General features: G+C 41.1%; 1 protein-coding gene across 1 annotated transcript in view; it reads left to right on the top strand.

The window, feature by feature from the left end:
• The first annotated feature begins 923 nt into the window (after positions 1-923).
• The window catches only part of LOC141798964 (vasopressin V2 receptor-like), a 45,114-nt gene continuing 26,432 nt past the window's right edge, over positions 924-19,605 (top strand). Inside the window, exon 1 of the mRNA XM_074680949.1 lies at positions 924-983. The gene's annotated coding sequence lies outside the window, so the exon portion shown is untranslated. The remainder of the gene's footprint in view (positions 984-19,605) is intronic.

The following is a 19,605-nucleotide window of genomic DNA, read 5'->3' as shown; positions in this document are numbered from 1 at the left end:
GATAAACAAAACAAATACAAGAAAAGAGGTAGACGACTACAGTACATATGGGAGGAGCTCAGGGGCTATCTTATGGATGTACTATAACCACAGTAGGAGGTTAAGACAGGAGAAAGGAGGAGCGCAACAAATTACTACAGGTTTGAGAGGAGCAGTTGGAGTAGGAAGCTTTCAAGATTTCATAATATGATGTCAAATTTCACAATGCTGACAGAAGCACCGGCGTGATGTTGGTACAAACCAAAATGAAAAACTGCTTGAATGGACCATGAAGTGTTTGTACTGGGAGAAGTGTTATGATTACGAAATTAAAGCATTGCACTTGTTTGAGAGCAGCCTTCTTTTAAAAGACACATTAAGTCATTTGCAGGAAAAGGTAAATGTTGCAATGTTTCCTGCAAATGACAACAACAACAAATAAACTCTGAAAGCATATTTCATAGCTGTATCATTACAGAAAAACTAGAATGAATTACGTTTTTTTTTTTTTTTTTTTTTTTCAATTAAACCTAATATAATGGTACAATAAATAGGCTCAAGTATAAAAAAAATAGTTAAAGAAGAAAGTGTCTTTTAACATTTTGTATTTAACTTTTATTTTTGATGGCGAAATAGTGAAAAGTCACTTTGGTGTTGCTGAAGCAGCTAACAATACCTTTAGAAAACTAATAAGCTGAGTGGAGTTGCACCATGCTAAAGTTGTTAGCCAACCTTACTTCCGTTTCTTTAGCCTTCCAGCTGGCTAGCTATTTATAGCTGTGAATTTTGAAGTACATGGTTACTCATTTTTACTGACCCGGGGAGCTGTGCAAGTCCCATTCAAGTTAGTTTTAATCCCTATTGCTGTAGTGATGTAAGTTAAACACTAAATTCAACTTAACTTTTTTCCAGGAGGTGAAGATAGAGAGTAAGGTCTTGTCATCGTTAAAACCGGATTTAAAAGCCTCACCTCTGTCCTCAGTAAGGTCGTCAGTGCCAGAGAGGTATGTAATCGTTATTGAAATATGACCTCAGTGTTGGTAGGAGCAGTAATACCAGGTAGCCTGCATTTCTGTCAGTGAGTAATAGTATCACTAAGAGCCATGTGAACCCTGAGTAGGTCACACAAGGATGAATAGACATTAACTCTCACGCAACCACAAGAATCAGCACATTTTAACGGAGCTCTCCTTTGTTTTACTACACCTGACAAAGTCCCCACACCTATCAGCTCACCTAGTTACAAAGAAATACAATTGTGCTTTTATCAGAGTTTAAATTATAATTCCAAGCAAGGTTAAAATAGTTTTGGATTTGTCATTATAGTTTAGTTTTGGTTAATTTTGACATTTTTTTCCATTACAGTTTAGTTTTAATTAGTTTTAGAGCAGGCATTCTAGTTTTTATTTAGTTTAAATTTTTGCAACAAGGCTTAGTTTTAGTTTAGTTTTAATTTAGTTTTAGTTTTTTCATACCTTATTAACCAGGTGCAGGATTCAAAAAGGTCAGAGTAAATATTTTGTCATACAGTTTATTTTCCAGTTCAACATAGTGCTCACTGCTCAGTGGATGCTGATACTGAACTGTTGGCTGCTGCCTTCAACACAAAAAAATAATATAAACGAAATATAAAAATATAAACATAAATTATATAAAATAATGTTAACATGAAATAGATAAAAATAATAAAAACATAAATTATATAATACAATATAATATGAGCTTAAATAATGAGAAACTTGGTCTCTGTAACAATAAAGTCAGACTGGCATGAAATTAAACTATTACAGATGCTTTGATTCATTGCTCCACTACGTTTTGTCGCAGCACAGCGCACAGCCAGTCAGTGCAGTAAACAAGCACGTCCCAGTACGTCATTGTGATAGTGCCGTACGGCGCTGACAACTGCCGAAAACTGTCGGAAAATTGGTTGGGAAAATGTGTCTAATTGATATAAATCCTAAAGGCTATTAATATTGTCAAAAACTATAACTAAGGACATTTTGTCTATAATTTTAGTTAGTTTCATTTAGTTTTGTGAACACAAGATACAGTTTTAGTTTACTTATCTTTTTGTTTTCTTTTCTAGTTTTTATTAGTTTGAGTTAACTGCAATGTATTTTAAATATTAGTTTTCCTTTTTTTGTTTGGTTTTAGTTAACTATTATAACCTTGATTCCAAGTTTTTAAATCTTCTGACTGTAATTCATGAATACGTGCTAAGAGGCTGTGAGGCACACAGCACCCACTGAAGAGTTAATGTCCTGAGTTAATGTCAGTGTATCAGGTGTCCAATTAAGTGTAAAGGACATTTATCTCAGGTAGTACATTTGGATACTCAGCAAAAGTCTTAAAAGTTCAGTTGTCCTGGTGAATTAACATCCATACACAGTAATTTGGTGAGTAGTGTATGAAATGTGCAATGGATTACTACTTGGCCCATGAAATTTGGCTGTCTTTTACTGTTTTGCTTTCTCTTCATTTATGTAAGTTATTCAGTCAAGAGAGGCAGTGAGTTGGCTCCTTAATGTCACTGCTCCTTTTCATTTCAAATCAATCTCTTTTTGCACTTTCTTTACGAAGTCCCCCTCTATGAGCCAACTTTTTCTCATCATGCTATTCTACTCAAGCTGCTCGCCTCACCGTTCCTGACATCACTTCTCATCACTGCACATGGAGCTATACTTACTCAATCTTGTCACCCCTCACCCTTCTCCTCTGTACTCTGAGTATCTCTGTCCTCTCTGAGCTGCATTTGGAGCCGGGCCATGAGGCAGATAACCAGAAAGGGAAATGTTGCAACAAACAGCCGGCTACTTGATCTTTATAGGCCACCATGCAGTGCTTGTATAAAGCTGTGAAAGGCCTCAAGCTGCTTTGCAGGTTTTTGAGAGCAGGCTTTTAAGAGTTGAATTGCCAGAGTGAATAATTACAACTAAATAAAAACCCCAAATAACCTGGCCTTTACAGCTTTGTTTTACTGATATCTATCTGAGACTTGTGTCATCCTTTGGAGACAGATGAGATGTCAGAAAGTTGTTTGCTGTACTCAGAGAATTGTTGATTCAGCCTGATATGCAGATAACCCACACATTTCCAAATATGGTCCCATGAGAACTAATTTACAGGCATTGTGTTACTATCATGTGAAGGGACTTGGATTGTCTCTAAGTTTGTCATTCAAAGTTGTGAACCTTTTCCTTTAGCTGTGTCACCACACAAACTAATGCAGACGCAAACCAGTCTCCAAACTTCACCATTCATTGTTCAGCAGTTCCTCAAACCTCCTTCTTAGATCACAGAACATCAGGTGGATCCACCAGTAACTTTATGTTGCCAACTTACTTGGCAGCGATCATCTGGTTTTAAGGTCAGGTGTTCCCTCAGTGTTATGAGGTTACCCACTGCAGGATTCCTGTTGAGGTGTGACCCGTACACTCTGTGGAGGGGCCGGCTGGGCTGCTATCCAAGCTGTTACTTAAGTTACTTTTGATCACAACTCTTGGCCTGATTAAGTGATTAAAGGAAAATAAGATGGTAAGATGACTTGTAACACTGGAAAGTAGTTGCATGGAATGTCTTGATGTACCTTAAGCAGCTCTGTGCATGGAAAATTGTACGACTCAGGTTTTGAAGAATGGTTGAAGCTCAGTCGAAGGAAGACAAATCTGATTCGACTCACAGATTTGTAAACTTTAAGTTTCTGCGGAAAGTTGAAAAAAACCTGGTGAGCACCATAAACAAGATTTTATCCACTCTATGTTACAGGTGCAATGAATCTGAGTTACATGTAGGTTTTATTTTTTCACATGGGCCAATTTTCCAGTAATCCACTATCTATCTTTACTATCTGGTTTCTTGTTGATATGCTGTTGGCTTGGCTATTAAGAGGCTGCCTCTGTTGTATTATTTTATCTCCAATAGCAACCCTTTATAACCCAAGTAGCAGACGTTTCTCACATCATATTCACTTCAACCGTCGTGTTTTGGCAAACAGGCACCTCCTCCTTCTCCTGTCTCTTTCTATTTTCGCCAATCTCTTAAACATAAATGCTCACTCAAGCTCAAGATGACACTGCTATTAAAAGGATTGTTTTCATAATTGACCACACCTCTCGCCCTGCTTGCTCCCAACCATCTAAAGTCCTTTGGCTTTCCTGTGTAATCCAAGATCCAATGAGAAATGTAAGCAGTATATAAGCATACCCCCTCCTCTCATGTTGATCATCTCTGGGAGTTTACACAGGCTATTACAGGTAATTGTAACAATCAACATGCCTCTGATCAGGCTCTTTTGAACGCAGCTGCATCTAGTCCATCAGCTCTGCTCTCCATTAACTGAGGCTTTTTTTTTCCTCTTTATAGCTGAGCTCTGTCAACCTGTGTCAGCGAGTAGCCATTCTGTGTCACTTTGTCCTGGCTGTGTGTGTCTTTGTTCTCTGTGAATCTCATAAGTATTCTCTCTTCTCAGTGTCTCTCCCAGACAGCGTGTATCAGTAAGGGATGATTAATGGGTTATAGTGGTAATGTTCGCTTTGTGGAGGTCAAGAGGAAAGAAGAGGACATGTTAAGGGGAAAAAAACATGGAGAAAGAAAGGGACAAGGTAACTGACTAGTTAAGGGTGAAAAGAGGGGTGGGATTTTGGTTAGGAGTGGGAGGAAGGATAGTATGATAAATATCTGACTTAGCTTGACAGTCGGGGAGTTCACTGGCCCACTTGCTTTTAAATCACTTCATCACCGTGGTGTTTCTCTCACTAAATGGAGCCAGGGAAGCTTCTCAGTCCAGTCTGCTGCTGTATCAGGATCCGCCTCTGATATTCATTCGCAGGGCTGCTTTTAAACAACAAATGAGGTCACAAGATGCTCTTCTTTCTTTTCAAGTTCTTTTTATTGGTTATTGAGCAAATACTGACAGATTAACAGAGTGAGCTTTAAATGAATGCAGTATTTGTATGTAACTCCCTCCACCTCACTCCTCAAGCAAAAAAGATGAAGGGAAATAGAATATATATGTATATATACATATGTGTGTGTGTGTGTGTGTGTGTGTGTGTGTGTGTGTGTGTGTGTGTGTGTGTGTGTGTGTGTGTGCAGATCATGCCCTCCTAGTCTTTCCCCCCCAGAAAAGTGATCAAAAAAGAAGAAACATAATTGAAATCAGACCATCATTGATGAAACAGTTACATAAAATAAACATCATATAATATGATTTGAATTCAAAAAGATGAAAAAGTGAAACAATATAAAACATTTGATGTCCGTGTTTTTGACTTCAGCAAATCGTTATCAATGCCATTTCCTGTTTTGATGCCATCATAACTCATAATGATGCATGTTTTTCCATACCAATGTTTTTGTTTTCAGTTTAAAGATCTGTTTGTAAATGCCAAATCTTATTTTCAATATCAAACATTAAGGTCATTGTTTTGGCTACATAAGGCCAAGGGGCAACATCTGGTTGAGAAAAACTAAGCCAGATGCAGAATTTCCAAAAGTTTCTGTTCATTAAGAATCCTCTTGAGGCTAGCTGCAGAAAGACCAGAGGTCATGTGCACACAGGAAGCTCGAAGTCCATGCCATATCAAATGTGGTGGATTGGCTTTATTTCACAGTATCAGGAACAGACAGGCAACATTGTGGAGACTACGTCCATGTTTTATACAGTCTACATATAGGACATGACCAGAACATATGGACTAGTGAAGAACTTGGACTCTGACATTTGTCACAAAGATGTGTTACAGGCCTTCAGAAAAAACAGCATTGTTCTAACAGGTGTATTTGTTTTATACATCAGACATCAGTTCCAGCATGATGGAAGTTAAAAAGAAAAAAACACAGTTCAGAATATCAAAGTTACAAATATACTCACACATATGTGCACTGCAATATGCATGCTTCACTTAATATTCAAGTGTTGCTAAATTGGCAAAACCACCCTAACTGTCTCCATACCAGAAAAATCACTATATATAATCAATAAATATACATAATCAATCCAAGACCGGCAGTCACAAACCCTTCTCCACTTGCTCAACACACAAACTTTCATGTTTGACCCATCTACAGCATTAGTGTTTTAATGCATTCTCTTTTGGTGAACAAAACTGCATACTGCTGCACCGAGCCTTAAGAAAACATGTGCTCAAACAGTCAGCAGAAATGCCAAATTAAGAGCAAACAGCAGAAAAAGCCTGTTGCATAATTAAGCTAAGCAGTGCACCATGGTCGTCTGCTCAGCGATAACTGCTAGGTGGCAGGAAACCTTGCACAGAGAGCTTCTTTTGTTTATGAGCGGGCTCTGGAGCACTTAGCTCTTGTAGCATGAATAATATACGCTGAATTGGCTCTGAGGACAGGATACTTCACTGACACCCATGAGAAACATTTTAGTTTCCCTGATTTTCCCTTTATCTGCCGGGGTCACACTACTTGACATGAGGACACTCCAGAGAGCTTATGCAGGCCAACAGGGTGCTTGGACCTTGGATATCAGCGTAAGCCCTCCAGAGTAACAGCTCCACTCCCCACTCAGAGCTCAAAGCCAGAACATGTTTGCTTATTTGAAACAAAACATGCACACTTTGTCATGTGACTGTCCTAGTTATCATTTTTGCAAGTCCACAGGGATTTTAACCCCCAGGGGAGGAAATCTGAGGCCCCAGCAGGCATAGCTAACCGTATGTGTATGCAGGTATGTATATAATTATACGCCTGCATATGTTTTATATTCTATGGGTGCACGTCTGCATTTGCTTAGCTGCAGGCAGAGAAACTGATTCCACCTGTGCTACATGAGCGAGCCCTTTCCATGGCCCTGTGCTGGTATTCCACCTTGTCAGAGGTCCAGCATGGTGAATGTTGCATGCTGTGGGGGGTCAGCATGCATGCAGGGGTACTTTATTGCATTGTGTCTAAATAGGAACCTGTCTGTCTTGCTCACTTTTCCTCAGCCACATAACACGATTTTTCCTTCCTCTCCCCGGCACTGAAAGCCTCTTGGTGAAGCATGAGTGAGGAAAGCTTGTGGGCTATTTCTGTTTGGGTTTATCTTCATGATAAATTACAGGGGCCTGTGTGGCTAGCTGAGTCTTCTGATAAAGAGTTGTCTCTCTGAGGGTCAATGGGACACTTTGGCGAGATGTAAACTGGAACAGTGGGGTGAAAGGAGAGGTAAAATTGGTGATTGTTGGTTATTAATGAGCTTTTTGTTCCATCTGGAACCATTCTTCCAGCGTGGTCAATATTTCCCTCTGCTCTCTTCCTCTCTGTCTCTTTCCAATCTATCTTGAATATGTTTCGCAGACTGTGCCCTTGCACTGAGTTCAGGTGGCACTGCCAGAGTTACATTACATCAAGGAGAGCATGCTGCACGCATGACAACCTGCATTACACTGACCTGATGTCATTACAACTCTGCGCCCCTGAAATCTGAGCTTCTTGGCACTTTGACAGCTCAGCAACCCCCCTACTTTCCTGCTCTGTGTTCACCGGTTCAAAAACAGTGTGTTCCCTCTGTTGCCAAAGCAAAGCATATTTCCCAGCGACACTTGCGTGGTTTCATCTTGTAAATCTTTTTTTGAGTCCCATGTACAGACAATGACTCAAATCTGTGCACAGGGTGTGAAGTCCTCCATCTCCAACTCGTTTTCCAAACACATTCTGTTAAGAGAGTAAAAATGTCAAATTAAAAGACACACAGTACATCATCCATCATAAACTCCCTAAAATAAAAAAGACTTACGACTTAAGACTCATGTCACCTAAATTTCCTGCATCGTAAAGATAACAGTTGCTGTGACAGAAAAATAACAAGACTTTTTTTGTGTGCCTTCAATTATCCGTCTCTAAAAATCTGGCACCATTTCCTGATTTCTGTCTAGGTTGCCTCCCTCCCTTGTCTACTCCCCTCCTGTCTCTTTTCAGGTACAGCATCGCTAAAGAGTTTTGATGAAAACAGATTTCTGCAAATCCACCAGAAAACACAACTTTGATTATTCATCTTCATTCACTATGGCGGCCTGGAGGATTCTTCTCTGTGATGCAGCGCATAAACAACAACTTGGTGAGAAGGGAAGAGAAGAAATGCCATTTTTCAGGGGAAAAAAAATGTAGCTGCATTCTGGGGATATTTGCCAGACATGTTTTTTAGGGACCATTATTATAATTTGCCACAAAGAAGTGAGTAAACAAACTTCCTGCTGACAGGGAAATAATTTAAGCTGCAGCCAGAGTTGATTTGTTGTCTGCTACATTCTGGCAAATGCTGTGTGAGTCTGCAGATATGAAGCACAGTGTGATTTTAACTGGCAGCTGAAACACATCTCTGGGCATGCTGAACAGGGAAATACCTGATATGACCTGTTGCAAAGCCGTCTGAGACAAAGAAGATATGAAAACATCGTCTAGCATTTATCCACCTCCATCTCCTGTTTTCTATCCCAATCTTTGAGAAGTCAACCTCGTCTTTGGTTAAATCCAGAGGGAATGAAGCAGTAAGCGTCCTCAGTCTGAGGCTTGTCCATTTTCTACTGATGTGCTGCCATTAGGTTTTACTACTTACGACAAGTTTCCTAGCCTGAAAATCAAAACATTTGCAGCGCTTTAGTTTTAGTTTTAGTTTCCAATCTTTGATATTACCTTTTGGAATAGCCGGGGAAATCAGAAGGAATAAAGATGGAATAATGGACCCTGCCAAGTTTAATGACATGACATGTATCTCCGTCAGTTTTTTCTTTATAAACTCAAGCTAACAGAAACAAACTGGTTTTTGAACTACACGTTATTATCACCGTTCAATGGCACAGCTTTAACTGCCTCTGAGGGTAAAAGTTCATCACTAATAGCCTCTTTTTTCTTCAAATTCCTTACTGCTGCTAACTTGATATTTCTTTCAGCAACCCTTCAAGTCTACATACCTGCCGGCCTCTTCCCCTTTACCCACTTCAAAGCCCCTCCACTCTTCTTATCCATGGCTTCCTATCATCCCATTGCCCAATCTTAGACAAACAACACTTACAGCCCGACTGGAGCTAGGTGAAGTGTTCTGCATATGGCTCCATTTTTCATTTTTTGCTATGACCTCATGTGGTAATCTTCCAGGCACTTGCTGTACGTTGCTGCCTTTATCTATTTTTCCAATCTCAGCTCCTACACTAACTCAAGGTGTGCACTCTGTCTGCAGCGTTGAAGCTCATTTCCCCTCAGCCACAAGCCAACAAACACATCATATACACTCTCCCTTTGTGTCAATACTTCAAACTAAATCATTTGAATGATTACGCAGAAACGTGGAAAGAATCTTCAGACAAGCCGTGTTTATGTGTCAACACAGAGGGTGTTTGAAAGATTTCGGTCAAGGAAAATTACAGCACTAGAAGGACAAAAACCAGAGGGGGGTCTTCCTTGCAGGCACGTGGAGTTCAGAAACCTAAGATGACACTAAATGCCAGGAGGTCAGGACAATCTTAAAGACCTCTACTTGCCGGCTCTTTTTTCGAGGAAACACAATGCAGAAAAAGATCTAATCTAATCCCTGCTCTGTTACACTTAACAATGCGGGGAGGACACACTAGATATAGTATCACTTTCTTCTTTACAACTGTGCAATACAATACACTCCTACAAAAGTTAATCAAGACCTTAGGTTTCATTTAGATGCTGCAATCAGCCACAGGATGCCTTCAATCTCGAGGCAATGTTTCAACAGCCACAATAAATGAAACGGTTTGTATCTAAGACTATGGACTTAATCCAGCTAATTGTCTGCCTGATGACTAACATATGACCCTATGAGCCGACCAGGTTGTTTACGTTACTCTCCACGTTATATGAGCTCCATTGTACTCAGGACATCCGTGGAGGAGCCGAGGGGAACAGGGGCCACACAGGGATAGTTTACTTTGAGGGGAAGACCTCCTTTAAGTTTAAAGTGCAGCAGACGTTGTGTTCTCCTCATTGACTGTTAATAAGAATGGATGATGTGTCTCCACCTCCTCCTCTTGAACAAAAGTGGGGCCAAAAAATCTGCTGACATATTGAGCTGACGACATTCTTGGAGCAAGAGCCGTGGACACGTCAACAGCTGAACCAGTTCAACCCTACATTTGTGAAGCCTGTGCTGTAATAATCAGCCAATGAGGCAGCAGTACTTACGTCAAGCCCCTCCTGCTGATCAAAACTTTTTGCCTCATAAACTTCAGCTTCAACACAGTTTATGGCATACCAGATTCTTGTGCTAGTTTAATTCAAAGTTCTGTGAGCAATTACTCTGGCTCTCCCTGCTCAACGATGCAAAAAGCGCCTCAGGAGCTGCATCCATTATCAGAGGTGTCAATCAGAAAGTTATATTTCTTTTTGCAGCATAAAATAACTGATCAAAACTAAACTTTATATAAGTTAGTATTTGCTCAAAAATCAGCTTGAGAAAAACGAGATGGTACACACACACACACACACACACACACACACACACACACACACACACACACACACACACACACACACACACACACATATAAATATATATATATATATATATATATATATATATATATATATATATATATATGTATATATATATATATGTATATATGTATATATATATATATATATATATATATATATATATATATATATATATATATATATTGGCCAACCTCCTGTAGTTTCTATCTCCTTCTGTGTCTAAGCACATGAGTTGTCCAAATAACATATCTCATGTTTTGACATATTTTCTCTGTCTGTATTTGGTTTTTGTACCTGTGATCTCATTTGCCTGTTGTTTTAATTGTTGTTTTAATTTCTGCAAAGCACATTTTTTGAGCTTTCTCTGTAAAAATAGCTGTGCAAATAAACCTTACTTACTTACTTACTTAAATAGACCAAATTTGTTGATGACACTTCATTTCATAACAATACAAAGCTGAGATGGTGCAGATGCATCTGCAGCAAACAGTTTGAGAGGACTTGTAATGCAGTGCTTTGGGCAGTATCATATTCAACTGGATGGACAAAATAAAGTACTTCTCTCTTTCTCTTTTTCTCTTTCTCCCTGTAATCACCTGCAGAGCGTGTGTGAGTTGCCAAACACTCATAAGAAAAATGCAAAGGAGATTGATGGCAGATGAAAATTACTAAGGGATAAAAAAAGAAAAAATGTAAATACCAAGGATGAAGCGTACTTGTGCAGGCTGTCTTTGTATCATCAAAGGGAATGGCTGCAATACTTGCATTTTATTCAGGGCCACTCTCTGTACATTTGGCAGTATGGCTCTGTTCTTAGGGCGCTGTCACACTGCGTTCCCCACACAGCATTATTCCCCTGATGGCCAGTATGGCCCACAGTCACACTACTCCAATATGAACCAAGCTTACATCGCAGTACTGCTCACATATAGCTTGCCGACCTTACCATGAGGCGTCTGTTAACAATAAGTGCAATCTCATCCGATTCAGCCCAAGAGAGAACACAGAGAACATGGCTACGACCTTAGTTTCTTTTGGGCTAATGTTGAGTCGTTTTGGTCAGACACAGCCCTCAACATGAGTAGTGATTAGTAGAACTTAATTGTCATTGTAACAAGTACAACGAAATTGAAGCCACAGCAGCAATCAAGAAAACAAAAGTAAGAAAGTGTATAGAAAGTGCAAAAAGGTCCATAAGAAAATAGATGATAACAGCTTGTCCATCATTCTCCAGTTCAGCCAGCCTCCACCTCCACAGGGTCCAGGACTGAGCCTCTTCAGCAGTCTGTTCAGTCTCTGTCTCCTGGATCCTGTCTGCTCACAGCAGGTGAAGTTCTTCCTATGTGGCGTTGGTGTCTGATGTTAGCTCTGTTAGCCATGTCTGTGAATAGCATGACGCTACTCTGTCCTCTGGTATTCCCTCTGTTGCTGGGTTAGCACAGCTAGCTCGTCCACCTTATTGGAGATAGATCTTACGTTCCCAATAACGATGGATGGAAGGACAGGTCCATGTCGTCGCTTCTTTGCTCACACCTGAGAACCAGCACGTCGTCCTCACCTCCTTCTCCTCACCTTGTGGGAAGACATCAGGCCTTACACCAGTTAGCATTGACATGCTACAGGCTGCTAACAGCTGAGTTCACATGTAAACAATGCAGCCATGGTTACATGTAGGATCTCCAGACAAACACAGGAGAAAAAGTAGTAAAAATATCACTGAAGCCACAAAAAGTTTGGTCTCCATGACCAACAAATGAGCCATAAAAAGTAATGATCCACTCCAAATACAAAGATGACAAAAAAGAAACGAAAAAAAATTACAAGAAACAGACAAAGAAGAGAGAACTGCTGCAAAAGGCAGCCATAGCCAACAGGGTGGCGCCTAGCAATCCCCACCATTGTGTAAAATGATTCGCGAGAGGAGCGGTTGTAGTAATTGTACATTGTGGATTATACATCATGTCCTCTTACCTGTGCATGTGCTTATCCTTTTGCATAAAGTGTACCGTACCGAAGCACACCTCTCCGAAGTGCGTCAAAGCCAAAAGAGTGTACTGTGCCTGAGCATGGTACACTTGCAGTCACACTCGCCAAATGAACTGGACTTTAGGGTAGAAGTGTGACTGGGCACCTTAAGTGTTCCCTGCCCTTTGATGTGTCCATAGTGAATGCCCAAATCTGAGGTTGAAGAGAGCACACATCCCCTCTCTTTCATGTGCATACATGAAAAGCCAAGGCAGAGAAAGCAGCAGCAGCAGCAAAGACCCACAGAGTCCAGATCAGAGCAGGCAGGCATTCAGACATCACTGGCTACATTGTGAATAGTATATAAGGAGGCAGTGGCCTGATTAACCTGATGAGATGTTCAGTTTCAAAGCTTGACCAATGACCAACCTGTTGGCACAAGGATGGCATGCTTTGTGACCTATTTTGTGTAACACTTCAGCTGTTTCAAAGAGGAAGTCCAAGAGGTTTTGGCCTCACTTTTAAAGACCTGTCATACCACCCATCTTTTCCACAGTCTGCCATTCAACCTTAGTGTTGCAGTTTTAAAGGCATTAAGCCAGCATGGCTGAAACCGACATCACCTGCCACTTCTGAAGTCTCTGTAACCATCAAAGCATTGAGGAAGACAAAAAACCTATCAAATCTTGCTGCTTGGTGCAGTGTCGCTCTGCAGTTTCCACTCTGTTAGAAGCTCAGAGGCCCAGAGTGAGAAGTCGTAATGAAAAAGAGACAGAACTTGTGCTTCGTATTGGACTTCAAGTACACTCGACTTATTCAGGGTCTGTTGCCCTGCTCTGCAGGGTACAAAATGTTTTTCCAATACTCCAAACTTCTAAATGGAAGAGAGACCTCTGTCCCAAGGGAGCAGAAAATTGGTACACCCAGATCTTTTCATGGTCTGAATGGTCAAACTGCTGCTTGGTTTCCACATCCCGTTCAGTTTCCTCTCCTCTGGCATTGACGGTCCTCAAGACTCAATGGGAACACTGCCATCGACAGCCGCCCTGCAAGGAAACTCAAATCACATTTGCTCCTTTGGTCTTTGTTTAAAGCGAGTCTCACCTGCTGATGGTTGATCGTGATGTAACAACCACGCTTTGCATAAACAAAACTAACAAATGCATGAGTCTAGACATGGTCTGACAAAGTTACTCTATCAGATTAGCACCCTCAGCCAGGCTGCAACCCTGAGCCTGATCGGGTGTTAAGACTCATTTTACACATGAGAGGCCTCCATCAAACAAACAGAAATAGGCATGCTCATGACTTCACACACACACACACACACACACACACACACACACACACACACACACACACACACACACACACACACACACACACACACACACACACACTGTAAAGGCCAAGAAACGAGCAGGACTTCTCTGCAAGGGCGCTAACCTGACACCTCACAATCTCACAATGGTGACTGACACACTTAATGTTTCATTGACTGTAAGACGAGATGAGCGCCATCTTCCTAAACCCCCACTTTAATGTATTCAGTTTGTCTGCACGTCTCAGTGTGTCTAATCTGTGCCTCCACTCCCTCCCTCTTTTTGAATCATCTACATAACCTTTCCTATATTTCCTACCTCCTTTTTTTCAAACTCAGAGGTTTTCCGCTACATGACTAAACAGTTTCCCTTCAGACCAAAGCAACTCCGTGATCCCCATTTTCTGATTCTTCCCTTCCTCCATCCTCCTCTGAACAGTCCATCTCCACAGCTCTCTTCTATTCTAATCTTTTCCTTCTCTTTACATGTCCAGTAATGACAGCCAGCCTGTTTTGATCAGCTTTGTTTCAGCTTCAAACTCAGGAAACACTTGAATTTTTTCATGGGACTGCCAGAAATTATTCCCACATTTTTTGAACCAAGCTTCAAAGCTGAGCTGAGCTGTACACGTTTGCCAGCGATGGGCTGTTTCCTGATAACGCCCTCATATCAACACATATGTCTAATTAAGTAGATTGATTGTAGTGGACAGATGTGGTGTGAGCAGCTTAAGAAAACACAGACGAAAGCCTGAAATGAAACTTTTTATAATCTTGGATATGAATACAGTCGGGTTTTGTGGACTTATTGCTCATGGTTCCATTTAATTTCCATCAAGCACATTAAATTTGGTCCGTTCTCCTATTAAGTGTACCTCCACTGGTGTCTCCCTGTCCAAATTAACATCTGGCCAAGCTTAGATTCACACCACTCGCCACATGGAGCTGGTTTGTAGGTTTACGCTATGATAAATTACAATCGTGGTAACACACACCCTCTCTTAGCATAGGCCAGCCATGACTTACTGAGCACAGTGAGTTACTAAACCAAAGTACATGCAGCGACACTTCATTTCATGGCACTTAATACATAATAGGCCAAATGGTACTGCTGAAGTTATGTTGTGGCAAGGCCTAGTTCTTCATATTCCTGACCCATTCTGCGACTTAGCTGCACACACACACTGCCACACAAACACACAGATACGATCGATCAGGCGAGAAACCACATTGACATGTAAACACACCACAAGAGGTTCTCTCTTTTCTCTCGCTCTGCACACAGAGGACTATTCACCCTTCTCCTCCTCTCTCCATCTTTCTCGCTCCCTCTCTCTTCCTGGCGAGGACTCGGCTCTCTGCAGCTCTGCACACTGCGCCCATTCAGCCGCCATCTACCTTTTTCCACCTCCACAGATAAATAAACACCATCATCGTAATCATCATTAACACTGTGACGTGAGCCGTCTTGTGCACGCAGAGCTGCGCATGATAAGTATGCAATACGCATGACAGGGTGTGCAGTAGCACATATGTTAAGAGTGTGCACGTGCACACAAATGGACACACACCTGGGATTTGCACATGTCTTTTTCCACAGGGGAACACTAGTTACTCAATATAGCATAAACAAATGCTCATTTCGACAGAAAGCACAACACCTTTAGGGTGACATGCGTGTGTGGACACATTTGGACTTAAATCTGTTTTCCAATTTCAGTCCCTGTTAAGGAAAACATCCAGAGATTGTTTCCAGGCTGGATTTTCTTTACCCTGATGCTGTTTATGTTGCCTTCACTCACTGAAACTCTTGGGTGGAAGGTTTGTCCTCAGGTTTCGTCTTTGTCAGACTCCTTGTATTTCCGAAGTGGAATTGATATACCGCTATTGTCTTTGCTTTTTCTTTTCTGCCGCAGCTCCTCATCTGTTTCTTTCCAGTTTGTTTAACACAGTCTAACTTGGTCTGTCTCTCAGGGTTTACAGAAGGATGTCCCGTAAATCAGTGAGATCTTTTTAAACAAACAGCTGCAGCTCATTTGGTGGTTATCTGTGCTCCACGGCCAATCTTCTCCACACACTCTACTGTTCCCGATTGTGAAAAGTCTGTACGAGACATGCAGGGGAACATGGCCAGAACAACTTGCTGAAGGCAACCTCACAGCAAAGTTGAGCTAATGGGCTCCTATTGACCTCCCACTCCTCCCACTCTCTGTGCATTGTGTGTACACACTCCCTTTCGCCTCAAAGTATCAATCAGGTTCAAAGCACACAAGTGACTATGCTTGGCAGTTTAATTATATTTTGCCTAGAGCTCCAGAAAGCAGCCATTACTCCTCTACTGAAATATCACCTGACCCAGGGTTGACTGTGCATTTAATGGTTATGTGATCAAAGACAAATTCATTCAGGTATATGCGCATTGTCAGCACAGTATTAACTCAAAGATCTGAAGCCAGGACACCACGAGAAAAAGCTGCAAGAAAAGGTTATGGTGCAGTCTGGGTCAACCCTTCAATAATTTTAGATTCTGAAAACATGTATACATTTAAACTGCGCAGAAAGGGAACCTATTAAAAATACTGTATGTGTAAGCAAAGAAAAAGGAAATTGCACAACACTAAAATTACACAGACTGATAGATCTGCCCATTCCCAAATTCTATTTGACTTGATGTGAAGGGGACTTTAAACTTGTTTGATTTTTTTTTTTAACCGTTTACTAGAGTCTGACTAGTCAGCTCTCCTGTTTGTGCTCTTCTCCTTCTATTAAGGTGACCAAACGTCCTCTTTTGCCCAGACATGTCCTCCTTTTTGGTTGTAAAGTTATGTCCAGGGGGATTTTATAAAATTTCCCAAAATGTCCTTATTTGCCCAATTTGACCATTAATACTTGTAATGTTGCACTTAGGGATGGGTACCTTTCACACCTGAAACAATACGGTACCAAAGCCTGGTACCTGGCAATCGGAACCGGTACTCAACCGTACCAATTTTCAGTACTTTCTTGTGTTTATGTGGTAGAGAATATCATTTTTTTTACTAATGAAATATTTGAAAAATTTAATTTAACATATGTATTTTTCGATATATATAACCTTGCAATGGTGTGTTCATGCCCAGCGTGGAAAATTGCCTACTCTTCTATTCCCTCACAGTCACAAGGATGTGTTTAGGTACCTAAACATGGTACCTTTTGGTTTTACCTGAATCGGTTCTCGGTACTTTTGACAGAATTCAGTAGATACCTATAAAAGTACCTAATTGGGTACCCATCCCTAGTTGCACTGCACCGGGCCAGTAGCACTATTCTGACGGACCAATCTGTCAAGATGATGAGCATGAACGCCACATGTGTCATGATGCCAAAAACCTGTGCTGCTCCTTCTCTCAGATCAAAACAGAAAATGTTGAGTTCCTGCGCTGTGCTCTCAGACAGAAAGTGCTGAAGCATAAACGCACTGTTACAGATGAACTGCAGAAATAGAACCTCCTCTTTCTGTTGTGGTCGCATCTACTTTCAAGGTTCAGCCCATGAGAAAAAGTTTCCCTGTGCTGGGTAGGGTATCTCCTTTTGGGGTTTTCAGAATAAGGTCTTCTTCCTCATATGATAAAATCATTCAAAGTTGCGAAAACGTATGGGCGCTGGTATGACTTAAGGCCACATGCCCCATGAGACAACCCCACATGTCATGATCCAATCTCACCCTGTTCCCTGCTCTACCCATTATCCTGTCCTCTTTGAATAAAGGCATAAAAAAGCCCCCACATAAAAAATAAGAATAAATGTCTTTTAGAACTCAACTTCATTCAGCTCAACAACACAAAACACAAACTTGCATCACAGACTGAGTAAAGAACACCTTCTTTACTCCAACTCTTTGCTCATATTTAATGAGGTGCTATAATCGTTGAGTAATCATAGAAAACAGGGGAAAGTGAAGGTAATATTAGAGGTAAAATCTGTAAGCTTTTAGCGTTGTTAAAAGAAGAATTGAAAAACCTCAACAGTCGAGGTATGGCAAAGTGTGTTGTGAGAGTGAGATACAATTGAGACTTTTAGGAGTTGAGTGTCACTTTTCATGACACACTTTCAACAAGATTGTGAGCATGAAAAACTCAGTCAGTGCTCTGACGTGTATGATAGTTCCACTAGCCGTGCCGTGTGAAGAGGCAAATGCAGTCTGTGTGTATGTATCAAGCGGCAACCTTCGGTCTGAGAATATGAGACAATGCAGAAGTGCTAAAATCTGCTGTTTCTCTAGTGTTTGCTTGAGGCTGGCTCCGGAAGTAGCAGAAGTCACATACACACCAAGCCAAAAAGACGTTTTCAAAGCAGAAATTAATCTATTTATAGCCTGGTTCAACAAACGTCTCCTGTCTGAGTCGCTAATTTTACTACCAGCACCCACTGTACAGGTGTAAATTTTTTTCTAACTCGGCCGTTCAGAGGATATTAAGATCGCAAGCTCCACAATAAGAGGCACAGCTGAGGGTCATGTGACCGACAGGCGCCCCATGGCTGTACATGAAGCCCTTGCCACTACCAATATGGCCGCTATAGCCAATGTACTTCATTTCCGGGCAAGACTACGTCCATGTTTTACGTCCAGTCTATGGTATGTATGTGCACCATTCAAGATATATCTTATATTTTGTAATTGTGGCTTCCAACATCTTTATGGTGCCAAAGGTTAATTATTTTGCCCCTCTTAAATGACACAACAAACACAAATTACACCCTGGAAACAGCTTACAATCAATTTAAATTTGGCAATGTTTGACTCATTGCCCAGACCAGTCAGTGTCCTCACGAAAACACTTAAATAACAATCTTTGTAAATGATAACAAACTTATAGGCACATATTTTTCTGATTATCTCACTCTGAATAGGCAGAAGACTTTCAGACTGAGAAAACTAAAGAGATTATTTAAAAGATGTGATATGAAATGTGCCTTTGGCCAGAGAAGCACATTGAGAACTCTTTGTTAATACAGTGGAATAATGGTTTTTCATAAAGATGCACTGCGTGATCAAGTACCCTGTCCTCTACTGAAAGAACACGGACACAAAGACATACAAAAACAAACACAGAGTAGGTCCTGAGTCCAGATCCTGCAGGGGATTTTGGCTGACATTGGGAAGAAGAAGAATAAATTCAAAGGGTAAAACATCTTGACACTGCCAGTTTATTCTGGAGTCCCCTGAAGCGCACAGTGTCTTATTCACCACATCTGCATCTCCATCTGCATAGGCACTTCTCACACTCAAGCTACTCTAAACAAACTTCCATGTGTACGGGAACATGCACCACACTGCGCTGATCACTCATGAACACATGCATGTGCACACACAAGCACACTGCATCTTCCCACAGCCGTCACGTTGTGCTTACAGTCTGTTTTTTCTGCACCATCACGTCGAAGACTCCACGCACATAATACTCTTGAGTCGTGCACTTTGTTCCACTGCAACGTCACTGGTGTTCCCACTTCTCTCAACTCTGACAGATACCCCCCACTCCCCCACCTCCACCCCATCTCTCTAATTTACCCTGCTCTCTTCCTTTCAACTAATCCCTCTAATTCTTTCTTCTCATGCTGTCTGTTTTTCTCTCTCCAGGATGCAGATATCTACCATCCCTCCGACTTCTATCCATCTTATACGCTCTACTTACAGCCTGTCCAGTTTTTCCTGTTCCCAACCACTTAGTTTGACTCAGACGGGACGCAGGATTAGGGAGGATGAATGGACAAAAAGAGTGTGCAAAGGAAAAAAAAGGGAGGTAAATAATTCCCTTGCAGGGAGCTTTCAGTTTGTTTTTGTTGTGGCCTCTTCTGAATAACGCTTTCAGTGGTACATCCTTAAAATG

This window comes from Halichoeres trimaculatus, unplaced genomic scaffold (genome assembly GCF_033239565.1).
Source record: "Halichoeres trimaculatus isolate MK-OKI-2021-1 unplaced genomic scaffold, fHalTri1.1 fHalTri1_scaffold_11, whole genome shotgun sequence".
Classification (NCBI taxonomy): Eukaryota; Metazoa; Chordata; class Actinopteri; order Labriformes; family Labridae; genus Halichoeres; species Halichoeres trimaculatus.
The sequence above is the reverse complement of the archived record's forward strand: the minus strand, read 5'-3'. Positions and strand labels throughout refer to the sequence as shown.